Below are 17,834 nucleotides of genomic sequence, written 5' to 3' on the forward strand. Positions count from 1 at the left end.
GTGGTGGCTCACGCCTGTAATCCCAGCACTTTGGGAGGCCAAGGAGGGCAGGTCAGTTCAGGTCAGAAGTTCGAAACCAGCCTGGCCAACATGGTGAAACCCCAACTCTAATAAAAACACAAAAATTAGCCAGGCGTGCCACGCCTGGAATCCCAGCTACTCAGGAGACTGAGGGAGGAGAATAACTTGAACCCAGAAGGCAGAGGTTGCAGTGAGCCGAGATTTCACCACTGTACTTCAGCCTGGGCCACAGAGTGAGACTCCATCTCAAAAAATAACAACAACAACAACAACAACAAAAATAGCTCCTCCAGCTCCTGGAAATGAAAGGGGGACTATGGCTTTCTGCCAATGATTTCCAACTGAAATAGTTTTAGCAGAACATCACTAAAAAAAAATCTTGAATAGAACTTGATGAAGAACCTTTGATGCAAATTGGAGATGGGGGACCCAATAGAATGGGGAGCCTCCTGGCACGTCCCTCATCTCCCTGTAAGGCGTGATGGTGATATTGAAGAAAGCAATCCCATCAGCCACAATGAGACAACAGGCACCTGGTCCTGGGTGGGGGTGCTCATTTGTCTGGCAGTCTGGCCATCATCACCCTCCCTAGCTCAAGCTCTCCCTTGCTGGAACCGGGAGAAGTAGAGCAGCATCTTACCTGGTCTCCCAGCCTCCTCTATTCTCCTGTGTCTGATGAATCTGTCATCAAATCACTCTGTCAAACACAGCAGTGGAACCTTCCGAGACTCTTCCTGTGAAGGGTCAGATAGTCAATATTTTAGGCTTTGTCAACCATCTACTATCTCTGTTGATAATTTCTCATTTTGTTTTTACAACTATTTATTCTTTTTAAAATCGCTTTATCGTTGTATGATGGACATGTAAAAAGCTGTACACACAACTTTGTGAGTTTGGGAGTAAGTGTGAACCCATGAAACCATCACCACCATCAAGGTCAGTGATATTTCTGTCACCTCTCTAAGTTTCCTCCCAGTCCCTTTATCATTACTATTTGATAAATATATAAGTAACATATATTATGTGATGTACAGGTTGTACAGGTTGTACGTGTGTGTATGTTAACACTTAACACAGGACTTACCCTCTTAGCAATTTATTTATTTACTTTTTGACACAGGGTCTGGCTCTGTAGCCCAGGCTGGAGTGCCGGGGGGCTATCTAGGCTCACTGCAATCTCTGCCTTCCAGGCTGAAGCCAACCTCCCACCTTAGCCTCCTGGGACCACAGGCGTGCACTAGCATGCCTGGCCAGTTATTTTTATTTTATTTTTTTTTGAGACAGAGTCTTGTTCTGTCACCCGGGCTGGAGTACAGTGGTGCGGTCACTGCTCACTACAAGCTCCACATCCTGGGTTCAAGTGATTCTCGGGCCTCAGCCTCCTGAGTAGCTGGAACTACAAGTGTGCACCACCACGGCCAGCTAATTTTTGTGTTTTTAGTAGAGACGGGGTTTCACCATGTTGGCCAGGCTGGTCTCAAACTCCTGGCCTCAAGTCATCCTACCTCCTCGGCCTCCCAAAGTGCTGGGATTGCAGGCGTGAGCCACCACACCCAGCTCAGCTAATTTTTGCATGTTTGGTGGGGACGGGTCTCGCCATGTCTCAGGCTGGCCTCGAACTCTTGAACTCAAACAGTCTGCCTGCCTTAGCCTCCCAAAGTGCTGGGATTACAGTTGTGAGTCACCTCGCCCGGACTTCTTTAGCACATTTTAAAGACACAGTACAGTGGTGTTGTTAGCTACAGGCACTACGCAGTATAGTAAATCTCCAGAACTGACTCGTCTTTGCATAATTGAAACTTCATCCCCTTTGACCATCACCTCCTCATCTCCCCTCCTCCCTAGTCCATGGCAACCACCATTTTACTCTCTGCTTCTATGAGTTTGAGTATTTTAGATTCTACATATAAATGAGATCGTATAGTATTTGTCTTTCTGTGTCTGGCTTTAGTTCACAGGTCTTATTCCCACAGGCTACAGGTTAGATTTGGCCCACGGGCTGTCATTGGCTGACCCCAGGCCGAGAGAATAAACTGCAGTTTGAACCTGGCATTCAAGGCCTCCTGTGATCTTCCCTGAAGCCCCTTTTTGAGTTTTATCACAACTTACTGTCCTTTCCCATGCTACGTTCCTGCCAAACCTGAGAGCTCACACAACCATAACTTCCGTAGGGCTCCCTGCACTCTTCCTTCTTCCTGGAATGCCATCTGCCAACCTCTTCCACCCACTGAAATCCTACTCTCAAGTGCCGCCTCTTCTATGAAGTTTCCTGGATTCTCCTCTGCAGGGCTTGCTGCATGCAGCTGGAAATGCCACCCCCAAGAGTTGTGCAGTGCACAACCTGTACAACCAAATGCAGTGGCCTTCTCTACCCCTAGGTACAAGTAAGCTCTTTCTCTGAAACCAAACCAATAGTCCCATCGGTTTTTTTCTTTTTTGGATAAATATAGAAATTGACCCTTCTGATCTTATAGCTTGAAACTCACATTTGGTTTATCTGAGTTCTTTCCTCCAGTCTTCTCAAAAAAAAAAAAAAAAAAAAGTATAAAAGAACTGAAACTCACCAGATCACTAAATCTAGACAATGAGACGCTGGACCCCTCATTCATCATGATTGCTTCCTTGCCCCTCCCTAGTTCCTGTTTTCTTACACATCGCTACATTTCTTCCTTGCTATATAAACCCTTTGTTTTAGTCAGAGATGGATTTGAGACCCAGTTCCCATTTCCTCAGCTTCAGCACCTAATTGAAGCCTTTTTCCTTGGCAAAAATTGACTCAGTGATTGACTTTCTGTGCAGTGAGCAGTAGAACCTAGGCTGAACTCCTGATGTTTCGATAATACCTCCTCCAAACTTCAAAAATAGTATTTATTTTATGAAGCATTATTCCTATCTCCATTCATCGTTGTCCCACATGGGTGTTCACCTCTCTACCTCCTGTTACTACACTGTTGCTTTACTGAGGCTACCTCCTCTAAGTACCTTGCATTTCTTCCCTTCACTTTTCTTTTTTTTTTTGAGGCAGTGTCTTGCTCTGTCACCCAGGCTGGAGTGCGGTGGCATGATCTCAGCTCACTACAACCTCCGCCTCCCAGGTTTAAGCAATTCTGCTGCCTCAGCCTCCCAAGTAGCTGGGATTACAGGCATGTGCCACCACACCCGGCTAATTTTTTTTTTTTTTTTTTTTTTTTTTTTTTAGTAGAGAAGGGGTTTCACCACATTGGCCAGGCTGGTCTCAAACCCCTGCCCTCAGGTGATCCACCCACCTTGGCCTCCCAGTGTGCAGGGATTGCACACGTGAGCCACCATGCCCAGCCCTTCTCTTTTTTTTTTTTTTTTGAGACAGAGTCTTGCTCTATTGCCGAGGCTGGAGTACAGTGGCGCAATCTCAGCTCACTGCAACCTCTGCCTCCTGGGTTCAAGTGATTCTCCTCCCTCTGCCTCCCGAGTAGCTGGGATTACAGGTGCACACCACCATGCCTGGCTAATTTTTTATATTTTTAGTAGAGACGGGGTTTCACCATGCTGGCCAGGCTGGTCTTGAACTCCTGACTTCATGACCTGCCCACCTTGGCCTCCCAAAGTGCTGGGATTACAGGCGTGAGCCACCACACCCAGCCCCTTCCTTCCACTTTCTGTGTTGCAGATTGAAGTTTCCAAAAATGGCTGCAGTAATAGTTCCCACCCCCACATGCCCTTCTGCAACATGGCTCTGCCATGCCCCCATGGAGAGGCAGGTCGGCTGTGGGTGTGGGGTGGCCCTGGGACGGCTTTAATAGTATACTGAGAAGTGAGGCTGGGTCAGCTTTGTGGAAGGAGACTACCTGGCCTGGCAGGCTCTGCTTCTTGCCTCTTCAAATCTGGCATCATATAAGAAGCCCAGCTATCCTGAGACCACCAGGCTGTGAGAAGCCCAGGGGGTGGGGCAGACTCTGGTGGGTACAAGCCACATGGAAAGAGACAGGAAGAAACCTGGAGCACCAAGAAGCCAGACTCGTGAGCAAAGGAGCTCCCGGACACTCCAGCACTGTATACACCTCATGGAGAAGACCAGGCCACACACTAATGGCCCCAGTGGAGCCGTGCAGGCCTCTCCACAGGAGGCCCCAGACATTAAGGAGCAGAGATGCTGTTCCCACGGGGCCACTCAAATTCCTGAAACGTGAGCGTGGACGGTCAGCACGGATGAATACGATGGGTGAGCCCCTGCCGTCCTAGAGCTGGCCATCTGGAAGAAAGAAGAGTGTGCATCGTGGCAAACTGAGATACCTTTGTTCCGTGGAGGAAATCAACAGGGTGAGTGGTGGGAACAGTGGAGGTGGTCACGGAGGGCTTCTCGGAAGAGGTGGCACCGAAGCTGAGACCTGGAGGATCAGAAGGAACCAATGTAGTACAAGGAAATGTGAGGGATGGTGCAGGGAGAGAACTCCAGAGAGGAGAGGTCCCCTGGCTGTCAGCTCCCCAGAGCCAAGGTTGATGCAGACAATTACAGCTCCTCGTCCCAACTCCCACCCCAACCTCCAGCAGTGGGAGATTTTATCCAGAGATAGGCAGGCCACCTCTGTCTTGCTTGGAGGTGAGTTAATGTCCCTTGCAATGTGCTACCGTGGAAGGTGACAGCTCTTTGATTTATCTCTCTCTGACACTCCTCCCCATCTGTGACCAGGCAGCACCTTAAATAGACCTGAAGTGCATTTGGACAAACCAGCCTGCATACATATTTATTCAGAAAGCAGAAACCAGTAAGGAGCTATTCGTTAGCAAAAAGAATTGCTGAGAAACTGAAAGGGTTTGTCCAAATCCATGTACAAAGCGATGAGAAGCGGGGGGAAAAGCTGACTGCTTAATTAACTTACTTATCACACTGACCAGATCCTCTTCAGTAAAGCTCCAGTAAATGACAACATGGAAAATCAATTTTGAGCCCCTGCAAAAACAAAACAAAACAAATTCCACCATTACCTACTCTTTTATAATGTTCTCTGATGACACCACAATATAGGCTGAATTAGGCAAAAGGGAGTTTAAAAAAAAAAAGGCCTGGTTGTACGGAGCACTAGATTAGAGTTCTGAAAAAGCCAACAATTCTCATCTTTTTCTCTGACCTTGGAAATGGCATTTGACTTTTCAAAGTTAACGGTTCCCTTTAACTTCTATTACTGGTGGAGGGTGTCCAGGTTCTTGGTGTTTTGAACAAAGAATTGGTCAAAACGCATAAACAAAGCAAGGAACGAATTAAACAACGAAAGCAGAGATTTATTGAAAACGAAAGCACACTTCACAGGCTATGAAACAAGCCTAAGCAAACGGCTAAAAAGCCTTGTTATAGCGTGTTCTGGGGTTTAAATACCCTCTAGAAGTTTCCCATTGGTTACGTGCTATACACCCTACGTAAATGAAGTAATGGCCCACTATCAGTCTGATTGGTTGCAGGAAGGGACCAATCAGAGGCTGAAGTGAAGTTACAAAATTATGCCTTATGCAAATGAAGATTTGGCCCACCACCAGCCTGACTGGTTACGGGAGGGGACCAATCAGAGGTACTTTCCATTTTTCTTCAGCCACATGGAAGAAGACAGTGGGAGTGGCAAAGGGAGTAGCCTCTGGTCCTTTTGTTACTTGGGTGTGGAAAGTTGGGGTTTTCGTTTTGATTTAGTTCTAGGAAGTCATCATGAATCGGCCTTAGGTTCCCTGCCTCCAGACCACATTCTCCTGCCTCACATCCCTGAACAAACCTGGCGGATAAGGGCCGGCGCGCGGTGGCTCAAGCCTGTAATCCTAACATTTTGGGAGGCTTAGGCAGGAGAATCGCTTGAACCCAGAGGGTGCAGAGGTAGCAGTGAGCCGAGATGACGCCACTGCACTCCAGCCTGGGCAACAAAGCAAAACTCCATCTCCAAAACAAACAAACAAACAAAAACCTCTTTACACCTTCTCCTCCCGTCTTTGCCTCTAAGTATCTCGAATTTACTTCTTCGTCCTGAACAGAGTCACAATAAAATCAAGGATTCAAACTAGAAGAGGTGGATATGGTAGGTTATGTTCCATGCTTACTAGGGATTAAAAGTAATGCACGTCTCCCTTCTGAAGGAAGGAGCAAAGGGAGAAAAGCAGTAAATCTTCAAAACATGCTCTTCTGTTGTCATTTCTTTTTCCTGATGAATAAGGGGTCATACAAGGCTCAAAACTTTTCGGAGAAATACGGTGGGTAGGAGCCACTCATTAAAGTCAACTGGAGTAGCTGTGCTAACTTTCTCCCTCCAGGGACAAAAAAGGGATTTGAATGTTCAAGGAGGTTGAAGCCTCTGTCCGTAGCCACATCAAAGTAGGTCACGTATCTGCTCTAACAGATTCCACTGTCAAATAGGAAGCTGGCACCAGGCCCAGCCAATGATGGAAAGTTAATAGAATATTTCTCATGCAGGAGCCCCTGGATTGCATGAAGATGTTGAGGACATGGAGTCAGACCACGGCAATGTTAAGTGGAGGAAAAAGATACTATGTTTTGACAATGAGTTAACTTTCAGCCTCCTGTACCTTTTCATGAATACATAAATGTTTAAAGAGAGATTCACTGAGAAGTGATTACCTCCTCCACATTGCTAATTTTTTTTTTCTTTTAGGCGGAGTTTTGCTCTTGTTGCCCAGGCTGGAGTGGAATGGCTCGATCTCAGCTCACTGCAACCTCCACCTCCTAGATTCAAGCCATTCTCCTGCCTCAGCCTCCTGAGTAGCTGGGATCACAGGCGTGTGCCACCATGCCTGGCTAATTCTTTTTTTTTTTTTTTTTTAATACGGAGTCTCACTCTGTAGCCCAGGCTGGAGTACAGTGGCACGATCTTGGCTCACTGCAACCTCGGCCTCCTGAGTTCAAGCAATTATCTGCCTCAGCCTCCTGAGTAGCTGGGATTACAGGCACCGGCCCCCATGCCTGGCTAACTTTTTTTGTATTTTTAGTAGAGACAGGGTTTCACCATCTTGGCTGGGCTGGTCTTGACCTCCTGACCTCGTGATCCACCTGCCTCGGCCTCCCAAAGTGCTGGGATTACAGGTGTGAGCCACCGTGCCCTGCCTAATTTTGTATTTTTAGTAGAAATGGGATTTCACTACATTGGCCAGCCTGGTCTCGAACTCCTGACCTCAGGTGATCCACCTACCTTGGCCTCCCAAAGTGCAGGGATTATAGGTGTGAGCCACCAACACCACCGTGCCCGGCCTCATTTTTTTTAAAAAAAGTGTCTTCTTGAAACCAGTTTCCCTTTGCATGTCTCAGCTTTCTCCAATGGGTTGGCCCAGGCCCTAAACTCTGAAGTGACATTGACTATTGATACTACTGTTATAGTCCTTTGTCCTGAGAACCTAGTGTCTGCTCTCTGGTCACACAGCAGTGCCCACAGAGCCTTTCCCTCAGCCAGACACAGGTTTCCTTAGGTGCAGTGAACTTTACTGTCCCATCCAGATCTGCAGGACTAGGCACAGCTAACTGCTATGGGTGTGGATTGCTAATGGTTCAGTGCCCACTCCCACTTCTAGAAGATCATCCTTGGCGGAAGTGAAACCACCTTACCAGGAAGGTTATGCAGCCTCACCTCCAGGCATCCCACCACCGTAACTCACTGACGAGGGCAGCCCCCTGGCCTGCAGGTGGGACCAACTCTGCTAAGATTCATGCTCCAGAGCTCCTAGGGGGTAAGGCTGAAGCTAGCTCCAGCTCCTGGGGGGTGAGACTGAAGCTAGCTCCAGCTGCAAACCTGCCATTGCATGGCTCCTTCCTCTGCCCTGTCCTGCACCACCACTGTCCCCAGCTCTGTTCTCCTAAGACCGCCCCTCCCCCAATAAATCCTGTGTACCTAATGTCTGTGTCAAGTCTAAGACATCCATATGTGCAGGTGCCTACAAGGGACCGTCACACTGCATAGTGATAACTCATCCTTGTTATCGTCCCAGCCTTCAAATAATTTGAAAACCTGAAAGGCTTTTGCAATTGAGAGCACATAGCCTGATAAGGAACACCTAGGGCCATTTTCTCCTCACTGGGGGAATTGTAGAGACCTGGCTGTGATGCTTCTCACTGGAGGAACAAGTGAAATTTCTCTCAAGTTGGATCAAGAGGCTTTTTGTAAACTCTTGTACCGGTAATGGCCACACAGAAATATGAAACTGAGTGGGACAAGACTGGACACTCCCAAGGGACAAAGGCAAGTTTGTCCAGTGGCCTGGGGAGGTGAACAAAGGGCTTCCCTGATACTGCTTGCTTCGTTTTTGGAAGTATATTCCTCAGTGGTCTGAGGCCCTCATAATGTACCCAGTGCCCTGATATCTTTTTGGAAATCTCCATAGTGTCGCTGCTTATATTCATATATTCCTTATGTTATAAAGTAAAAATTCTGGCTTATGTTAGCATTAGTGGAATCATTTAACATTAAGAGGTTTTTTTTGGCTGATGTTAAATAATACAAGGTCAGAAGTTTTATTAATAAACAGCATTTTCCAGAAACCTATGGCAAATGTCATACTTCATGGTGGAAACATCAGAAGGTCTCCAGTGGCCGGGCACGGTGGCTCACACCTGTAATCCCAGCACTTTGGGAGGCCGAGGCGGGCGGGATCACCTGAGGTCAGGAGTTTGAGACCAGCCTGACCAACATGGAGAAACCCCGTCTCTACTAAAACTACAAAAAAATTAACCGGACATGGTGGCACATACCTGTAATCCCAGCTACTGCAGAGGCTGAGCTAGGAGAATCGCTTGAACCTGGGAGGTGGAGGTTGCAGTGAGCGGAGATTGCACCATTGCACTCCAGCCTGGGCAACAAGAGTGAAAGCGAAACTGTCTCAAAACAAACAAACAAAAAAAAACAAAGAAGAAGCTTTCCAGGCTGGGTGTGCTATAATATGTCTGTTGACAACACTGCACTAAAGATCTTAACCAAAGGATTTGAAATGGAATGAAGAAATAATGTAGATAATATGATTGTCTACTTAGAAAATCCAAGATAACCAGTAAACTGATTTGAACTAATAGTTCAGCAATTCGGGCAGGTACAAAATCAACGTACAGATATTGGGAGCTCTCAGACATCCAATTCTTACCCAAATACCTAACAACAAATTTATGAATGCTGGATGAACTATAATACAAACTATTTTTTATTTTTTATTTTTTTTTGAGATGGAGACTCACTCTGTCATCCAGGCTGGAGTGCAGTGGCACCATCTCGGCTCACTGCAACCTGTGCTTCCGGGTTCAAGTGATTCTCCTGCCTCAGCTTCCCGAGTAGCTGGGATTACAGGCGTGCACCACCACGCCCTGCTAATTTTTGTGTTTTTAGTAGAGATGGGGTTTCACCATGCTGGTCAGGCTGGTCTCGAAATCCTGCCCTTGTGATCCGCCTGCCTCGGCCTCCCACAGTGCTGGGATTACAGGTGTGAGGCACCGCGCCAGGCCACAACCTACTTTTAATGCATAGCTAGCCTATGAGAGAGAAAAAAAAGAAGCATTTTTGTGCTAGAACAAAATGAAGATTGCAACTAGAGTGGTGAGGAAGTGAACTAAAGTAATGTCTGTGAGGGGCAAGAAAAATATCATGCAGGGAGTCATTATGAGCCCAGTAATCTACGGGCATAGATTTTAATACCTATATAGGGGAGGGACAGGAAAATAGGCCAGAGCCTGCAAAGGATGGAGATCTGGACTTAATACCACTACATAAAGCCGGAACGTTGCTTTCTCACCGTAAGTGAAAGGATAGATTCTCCAAGTCCACCCATCAGTGCAGGGATGGTTCTGAGTGGGAGAAAATGTTTCCCCTTGTAAATCCAATCCTCCAGCCTGTTTTTGGGGTGGGTTTGGGCCTATTTTATATTCACTGTGTGGTCTGAGAAACCCCAAGATAAGAGTTAATTACAGGAACACTTACTCCAATTAATGGGATTAAATGTTGCCGGACTCTAGAATTTCATGTAAAACCAACTGAAATCTTTAAACTAAAGTCTATAGTAATTTTATCTTTTTGATCCATTGGTGACCATGAAAGGACCTGAGAAGACTGCTGGTGACCCTGAAACCCCTGGAGGAACACAGGAAAAGGTGCCACCAATCCTCTTTTTTTGAAAGGGATATACTGTCTTCCTCATGGAGCCCCAAGATTTCCAAGTCTCTCTCAGGTCTGAGCTCTACCCTCTGTTGCATTTGAGCTCCCTAATTTTTTTTGGCCTTTGGGACATCAGGGTTAGTTTGCACTGTAAGAGTGCTTGACCGTGAGATTACCTAGGGTGAGTTTGTACTGTGGCAAGGCACGTGACTTCTGGATGACATGTGGATGACAAGTCGCTGACTAGGGCCGCATCCTTCTGCTCCCTCTTTGGAGACGTCTCCTGTGTGATTCCATAAAAGACTTGAATGAAGTCCCTAAGAATAGAGCGAGACAGAAATGTGGCTTGCACCCCATCTGTGACTAGTGTATGACCAGACAGAAATGTGAGTTGTACTCCATTTTTGGCTAGCATGAAAAGCTGCAGATATTTTTTTCTTCTTTTCAGACACAGTCTCGCTCTGTCGCCAAGGCTGGAGTGCAGTGGCTTGATCTCTGCTCACTGCAACCTCTGCCTCCCAGTTCAAGCGATTCTCCTGCCTCAGCCTCCCGAGTAGTTGGGACTACAGGCACCCGCCACCACACCTGGCTAATTTTTTATTTTTAGTAGAGACAGGCTTTCACCATGTTGGCCAGGCTGGTTTCAAACTCTTGACCTCAAATGATCTTCACCCAAAGTGCTGGGATTACAGGCGTGAGCCACCATGCCTGGTCAAAAGCTGTAGTTGTAAAGGAAATTGACAGTTGCTGTCATTGTTTAATACTGCAGGGAGGCATAAATTCCAGCTTATGGAAATCACAGGTATGTGGGTTCTTTTTTTTTTTTTTTTTCATATTTAGGTAAAAAAGCCTCAGGTTGTCTGACCTGGTCGGAGAGAAATTGGAAAATCATTGGCTATGTTGATTGAGCAGCTCTTGGAGCCAAAAGCATCCCTGCTCTGAGAGACCCAAGATACAACATGAAAATGGGATCTCAAATTTATTTCTTTTTGTAATTTTTTGAGGCGAAGTCTTGATCTGCCTCCCAAGTTGGAATGCAGTGGCACGATCTCAGCTCACTGCAACCTCTGCCTCCCAGGTTCAAGTTTTTCTCCTGCCTCAGCCTCCCGAGTAGGTGGGACTACAGGTGTGTGCCACTGTGCCCAGCTAATTTGTGTATTTTTAGTAGAGATGGGGTTTCACTGTGTTGGCTAGGCTGGTCTCGAACTCCTGACCTTGTGATCCACCCGCCTCAGCCTCCCAAAGTGCAGGGATTACAGGCATGAGCCACTACGCCTGGCTGGGATCTCTGATTTCTTTCTTTCTTTTTTTCTTTTTCTTTTTGGATGAAGTCACGCTCTGTCGCCAGGCTGGAGTGTGGTAATGCAATCTTGGCTTACCGCAACCTCCGCCTCCTGAGTTCGAGTGCTTCTCCTGCCTCAGCCTCCTGAGTAGCTGGGATTACAGGTGCCCACCACCATGCCTGGCTGATTTTTTTGTATTTTTAGTACAGACAGAGTTTCGCCACGTTGGCCAGGATGGTCTCTATCTCCTGACCTCATGATCCACCCACCTTGGCCTCCCAAATTGCTGGGATTACAGGTGTGAGCCACCTTGTCCAGATCTCTAATTTCTAAAGAGCTGAGTACTCCACCTTCTGGTAGACCTGCCTTTTTTATGCATAAGCTTTCTGGCCCCAGAAGCTAAAAATACTTACAATAGTGGGGGAAAACAAACAAACAAACAAACAAACAAACAAAAAGAACACCTCACTAAAGATAATTTAGGGCTGGGTGTGGTGGCTCACACCTGTAATCACAGCTACTAAGGAGGTTGAGACAGGAGAATCGCTTGAACCTAGAAGATGGAGATTGCAGTGAGCCAAGACCATGCCACTGTACTCCAGCCTGGGTGACAGAGTGAGACTCTGTCTCAAAAAAACAAACAAACAAAAAAAAACCCCATAAAAAACAAACAAACAAACAAAATGGAAGAATTGTATAGGAAGTTGCGGCCGGGTGCAGTGGTTCACGCCTGTAATCCCAGCACTTTGGGAGGTCGAGGTGGAAGGATCACGAGGTCAAGACATCAAAACCATCCTGGTCAACATGATGAAACCCCGTTTCTACTAAAAATACAAAAACTAGCTGGGCATGGTGGCACGCGCCTGTAGTCCCAGCTGCTCAGGAGGCTGAGGCACGAGAATCACTTGAACCCAAGAGGTGGAGGTTGCAGTGAGCCAAGATCGTGCCACTGCACTCCAGCCTGGTGACAGAGCAAGACTGTCTCAAAAAAAAGAACAAAGAAATGTATAGCAAGTCACAGAAAAATCTGGAAGACAGCACACTAGCACACACACTCTGGAGAGAAGTCTGGGAGAAGGAGATTAGAGGAGATGTTTGCTCTGTGTTTTTAGAATGTTTTGCATTGAGAATTCTGTCCAGAGGGAGGAAAAAAGGATGAGAAACAAATGAAGCTCGCTCACATGTACCTCTGTGTACCTCTTACTATGTTGGACTTTCTTATCTTTTTTTTTGGTATAGAGTCTCACTCTGTTGCCCAGGCTAGAGTTCACTGGATCACTGCAACCTTTGCCTTCCAGGTTCAAGCAATTCTCCTCCCTCAGCCTCCCCAGTAGCTGGAACTACAGGTATGTGCCACCACGCCCAGCTAATTTTGTAGTTTTAATAGAGACAGGGTTTCGCCATGTTGGCCAGGCTGGTCTCGAACTCCTGACCTCAAGTGATCTGCCTACCTTGGCCTCCCAAAGTGCTGAGATTACAGATATGAGCTACTGTGCTCACCCAATTGCTGGACTTTCATGGTACACATGGAGTGACCACAGTGACACAAGGGCTATTTTTTTCATAATCCAATTTATTTGTTGGATAATGTTGATGTACCCAAGTTAGCAATTTTTTTTTTCTTTGAGACGGAGTTTCACTCTTGTTGCCCAGGCTGGAGTGCAATGGCATGATTTCAGGTCACCGCAATCTCTACCTCCCAGGTTCAAGCGATTCTCCTGCCTCAGCCTCCCGAGTAGCTGGGTTACAGGCATGTGCCACCATACCCAGCTAATTTTGTATTTTTTTAAAGTAGAGACAGGGTTTCTCCATGTTGGTCAGGCTGGTCTCGAACTCTTGACCTCAGGTGATCTGCCCACCTCAGCTTCTCAAAGTTCTAGGATTACAGGCATGAGCCACAGTGCCCAGCTGATGACAAAACATTTCCCTGCATCACGTGGTCAACAGCATTTGCTACCAAGTGCCAGGTTCCCTGCTCAGCAGTGGGACCCCAGGACGATGGAGACAAAGTCCCTGACCTTAGCAGCAATATTTAACGAGTGGGATTGTCAAGAAAGAAAAAAATCCTTAGGCCAGGCGCGGTGGCTCATGCCTGTAATCCCACCACTTTGGGAGGCTGAGGCGGGTGGATCACCTGCAGTCAGGAGTTCGAGACCAGCCTGGCCAACGTGGTGAAACCTCATCTCTACTAAAAATATAAAAATTAGCTGGTGTGGGCCGGGCGCGGTGGCTCAAGCCTGTAATCCCAGCACTTTGGGAGGCCGAGACGGGCAGATCACAAGGTCAGGAGATCGAGACCAGCCTGGCTAACACGGTGAAACCCCGTCTCTACTAAAAAAATACAATAAACTAGCCGGGCGAGGTGGTGGGCGCCTGTAGTCCCAGCTACTCGGGAGGCTGAGGCAGGAGAATGGCGTAGACCCGGGAGGCGGAGCTTGCAGTGAGCTGAGATCCGGCCACTGCACTCCAGCCTGGGCGACAGAGCAAGACTCCGTCTCAAAAAAAAAAAAAAAAAAAAAAAAAAAATTAGCTGGCGTGGCAGCACGTGCCTGTAATCCTAGCTACTCCAGAAGCTGAGGCAGGAGAATCACTTGAACCTGGGAGGCGGAGGTTGTGGAGAGCCGAGATCATACCACTGCACTCCAGCCTGGGTGACAGAGTGAGACTCCGTCTCAAAAAAAAAAGAAAAAAAATCCTTGTAAAACATACCATACCTGTACAATTCAGTAATCCTCCTCCTCGGTATTTAACAAAATGAGTAAACTCACACCTGGATGTTTATAGCAGCTTTATTATTAATTGCCAAAACTTGGAAGCAAGGGAGATGCTGAATGGCATCTACTGAATGGTAGGTGACTGGATAAACAAACTGATCCATCCAGCAAACTATTATAAAGCCATAAAAAGATATGAAATATTCCTAGCTGGGTGCGGTGGTTTACACCTGTAATCCCAGCACTTTGGGAGGCTGAGGTGAGTGGATCATGAGGTCAGGAGTTCAAGACCAGCCCTTCAAGATGGTGAAACCCCATCTGTACTAAAAATACAAAAATTAACTGGGTGTGGTGGCCAGTGCCTGTAATCCTAGCTACTCGGGACGTTGAAGAAGAGAACCCAGGAGGCAGAGATTGGAGTGAGCCAAGATCATGCCACTGCACTCCAGCCTGAGCAACAGAACGAGACTCCATGTCAAAAAAAAAAAAAAAAAAAAAAAAAAAAAAAATCAAAGAAAGATTCCTAAATGCATGATTTTATTGTACAAGTGAAAGAAGGCAATGTGAAAAGACTCATCCTGTTAGATGTTCCAGAAAAGGCTTTTGCCTTTTTCTATAGAGACGGTAGAAAGTCCAGTGGTTGCCATGGGCTGGGAGCACAGTGGGATGAATGAGAAGAGGACAGAGAACTTTTAGGGAAACAAAACTACTCTGCATGATGCTCTAATGGTGGATACATGCCATTATCCCTTTGTTAAAATCCATAGAATGTAAAAACCAGCAATGATCCGTCATGTAAACTGTGGACATTGGGTGATAGTGATGTGTCCATGTGGCTCATCGATTGTGACGAATGCTCTGCGCTGGTGCGGATGTTGATCCTGTGGGGATGCTCTATATTGAAGGGGGAAGAGGGTAGATGAGAACTTTCTGTTTAGTTTTTCTGTGAACCTAAAACTGCTATTAAAAAAATAGGCTGGGTGTGGTGGCTCACGCCTGAAATCCCATCAATTTAGGAGGTCGAGGTGGGTAGATCACTTGAGGTCAGGAGTTTGAGACCAGCCTGGCTAACATGGTGAAACCCCATCTCTAGTAAAAATACAAAAAATTAGCCGGGCATTGTGGTGGGTGCCTCTAATCCAAGCTACTCTGGGGCTGAGGCAGGAGAATTGCTTGAACCCGGGAGGCGGAGGTTGCAGTGAGCAGAGAGCACCATTGCCTCCAGCCTGGGCAACAAGCGTGAAACTCCATCTCAAAGTAATAAATAAATAAAAATAAATAAATGATAATAATAGGCCAGGCGCGGTGGCTCACGCCTGTAGTTCTATCACTTTGGGAGGCCGAGGTGGGTGGATCACCTGAGGTCCAGAGTTCAAGACCAGCCAGACCAACATGGCAAAGCCCTGTCTCTACTAAAAATAAAAATAATAATACAAAACCTAGCCAGGCATGGTGGTGCATGCCTGTAATCCCAACTACTTGGGAGGCCGAGGTAGTAGAATCGTTTGAACCCTGGAGGAGGAGGTTGCAGTGAGCCGAGATCGTGCCACTGTGCTCCAGCCTGGGCGACAGAGTGAGACTCGTTCTCATAAATAAATAAATAAATAAATAAATAAATAAATAAATAATCTGAAGTCTGGGCACGGTGGCTCATACCTGTAATCCCAGCACTTTGGGATCGCTTGAGCCCAGAAGTTCAAGACCAGCCTGGGCAACATGGTGAAACCTGGTCTCTACTAAAAATACAAAAATAAGCCAGGCATGATGGTGCATGCTTCTTGTTCCAGCTACTAGGTGGGCTGAGGCAGGAAGATTACCTGATCTTTGGGAGGTCAAGGCTGTAATGAGCCGTGATCATGCCACTGCACTTCAGCCTGGATGACACAGTGAGTCCCGGTCTCAAAACAAAATAAAATAAACTCAATATTTTAGAAAACCTGTAATGCTTCTTTCCAGTGCTAAAATTGTATTATTCTAAGTATATTTTAAAGAATAAACGATTATTGTTCAGTGTCTTTAAAATTAGTTTTAAAAATCTCTTTCGTTTTGAGAATCCAAACTAAGGTAACCATTTTTTTATTCTTTTTTTTTTTTTGAGATGGAGTTTCGCTCTTGTTGCCCAGGCTAGAGTGCAATGGCGTGATCTCAGCTCACTGCAACCTCCGCCTCCCAGGTTCAAGTGATTCTCCTGCCTCAGTCTCCCGAGTAGCTGGGATTAGAGGCATGTGCCACCACGCCCGGCTAATTTTTGTATTTTTAGTAGAGACAGGGTTTCTCCATGTTGCGAGACTGGTCTCGAACTCCTGACCTCAGGTGATCCGCCTGCCTCCTAAAGTGCTGGGATTTCAGGCATGAGCCACTGCGCCCAGACTGTTTTTCTCCCCCGAGATGGAGTCTTGCTCTGTTGCCAAGGCTGGAGTACAGTGGCATGATCTTGGCTCACTGCAACCTCTGCCTCCTGGGTTCAAGCGATTGTCCTGCCTCAGCCTCCTGAGTACTTGGGATTACAGGTGTGTGCCACCACGCCTAGCTAATTTTTTGTATTTTTAGTAGAGATGGGGTTTCACCATTTTGGCCAGGCTGGTCTTGAACTCCTGACCTGGTGATCCACCCACCTTGGCCTCCCAAAGTGCTGGGATTACAGGCGTGAGCCACGGCGCCCGGTCGTTAACCATTCTTAAAATATTACATTGCATTCTTTAGAAGTTCTATGTCTTTAATATACATAAATGACCACACAAATATTTATACTCAAATAGTATTTACATAATAGTAAAATTTTTAAAATACCATAAAATATAATCCTTGCAACCCTAAATTACACCATCTCGTCTGATCTACCAGCAGATGGCAGTCGAGACCCACGGATTGGAAATTTTGCTCTTACAATCACTAGAAATGAATCAAGTCCTGCACTGCCCACCCTGCCGCCTGCTGGCTCCTGCGGCTCTGCTGTTTGGAGGAATCATGATGAAATTGTGGTGGCGTCTACAACCTGAGCCCCACCGCATGCCCTGGGTTCTTGTTGCCTCCCTGTTACCAGGAATCAGAGGTGAGATTGAAAGGTGAAAAATGCGGCTGGGAGCGGTGGCTCATGCCTGTAATCCCAGCATTCTGGGAGGCCTAGCGGGGCGGATCACGAGATCAGGAAATTGAGACCATCCTGGCCAACATGGTGAAGCTCCGTCTCTACTAAAAATACAAATACTAGCCGGGCGTGGTGGCGTGCGCCTCTAGTCCCAGCTGCTCGGGAGCATTGGGCAGGAGAATGGCTTGAACCCAAGAGGCAGAGGTTGCGCCACCGCACTCCAGCCTGGTGAAGAGCGAGGCTCTGTCTTTAAAAAAAAAAAAGAAAAAAGAAAAGAAAAATGAAAAATGCTGGGACTTCTGCTGAGAAAAGAGAACAAGATGTATTGATCTTATGCCAGGCCCCATGCCAAGCCCTAAACATGAACCATCTTATTGGATCCTACCAGGGTCCCATAAACTGTTGGACATCATCATCCTCATTTTACAGGGAACCTGAGGCTCTTCAGGGAAGGTCACTCATCACCCACAGGCACTTGATCGTTCTCCATCCTTGGATGATGTGCGATTCCAAAACATGCTGCACCAGTCTCTTCCTTGATGGGGAGAGAGAGGAGGTGTTGTGAGAAAATCTCTCATTGATCCGGCCATAGCTCCCCAAAAAGATGAAACTTTTAAAATGTCAGATGGAAATA

The 17,834-nt window shown here is 46.8% G+C and overlaps 1 long non-coding RNA gene across 1 annotated transcript; it reads right to left on the bottom strand.

Moving 5' to 3' along the window:
• Positions 1-660: 660 nt before the first annotated feature.
• Positions 661-4,950, bottom strand: LOC114678336 (uncharacterized). Its single transcript, XR_003729689.2, has 3 exons — positions 4,878-4,950; positions 4,291-4,385; positions 661-755 (listed from the first exon to the last, which is right to left on the bottom strand). It is a non-coding gene; the product is annotated as an uncharacterized LOC114678336 (long non-coding RNA).
• Positions 4,951-17,834: the final 12,884 nt, after the last annotated feature.

The sequence above is a fragment of the Macaca mulatta genome, chromosome 1 (assembly GCF_049350105.2).
Source record: "Macaca mulatta isolate MMU2019108-1 chromosome 1, T2T-MMU8v2.0, whole genome shotgun sequence".
NCBI lineage: Eukaryota > Metazoa > Chordata > Mammalia > Primates > Cercopithecidae > Macaca > Macaca mulatta.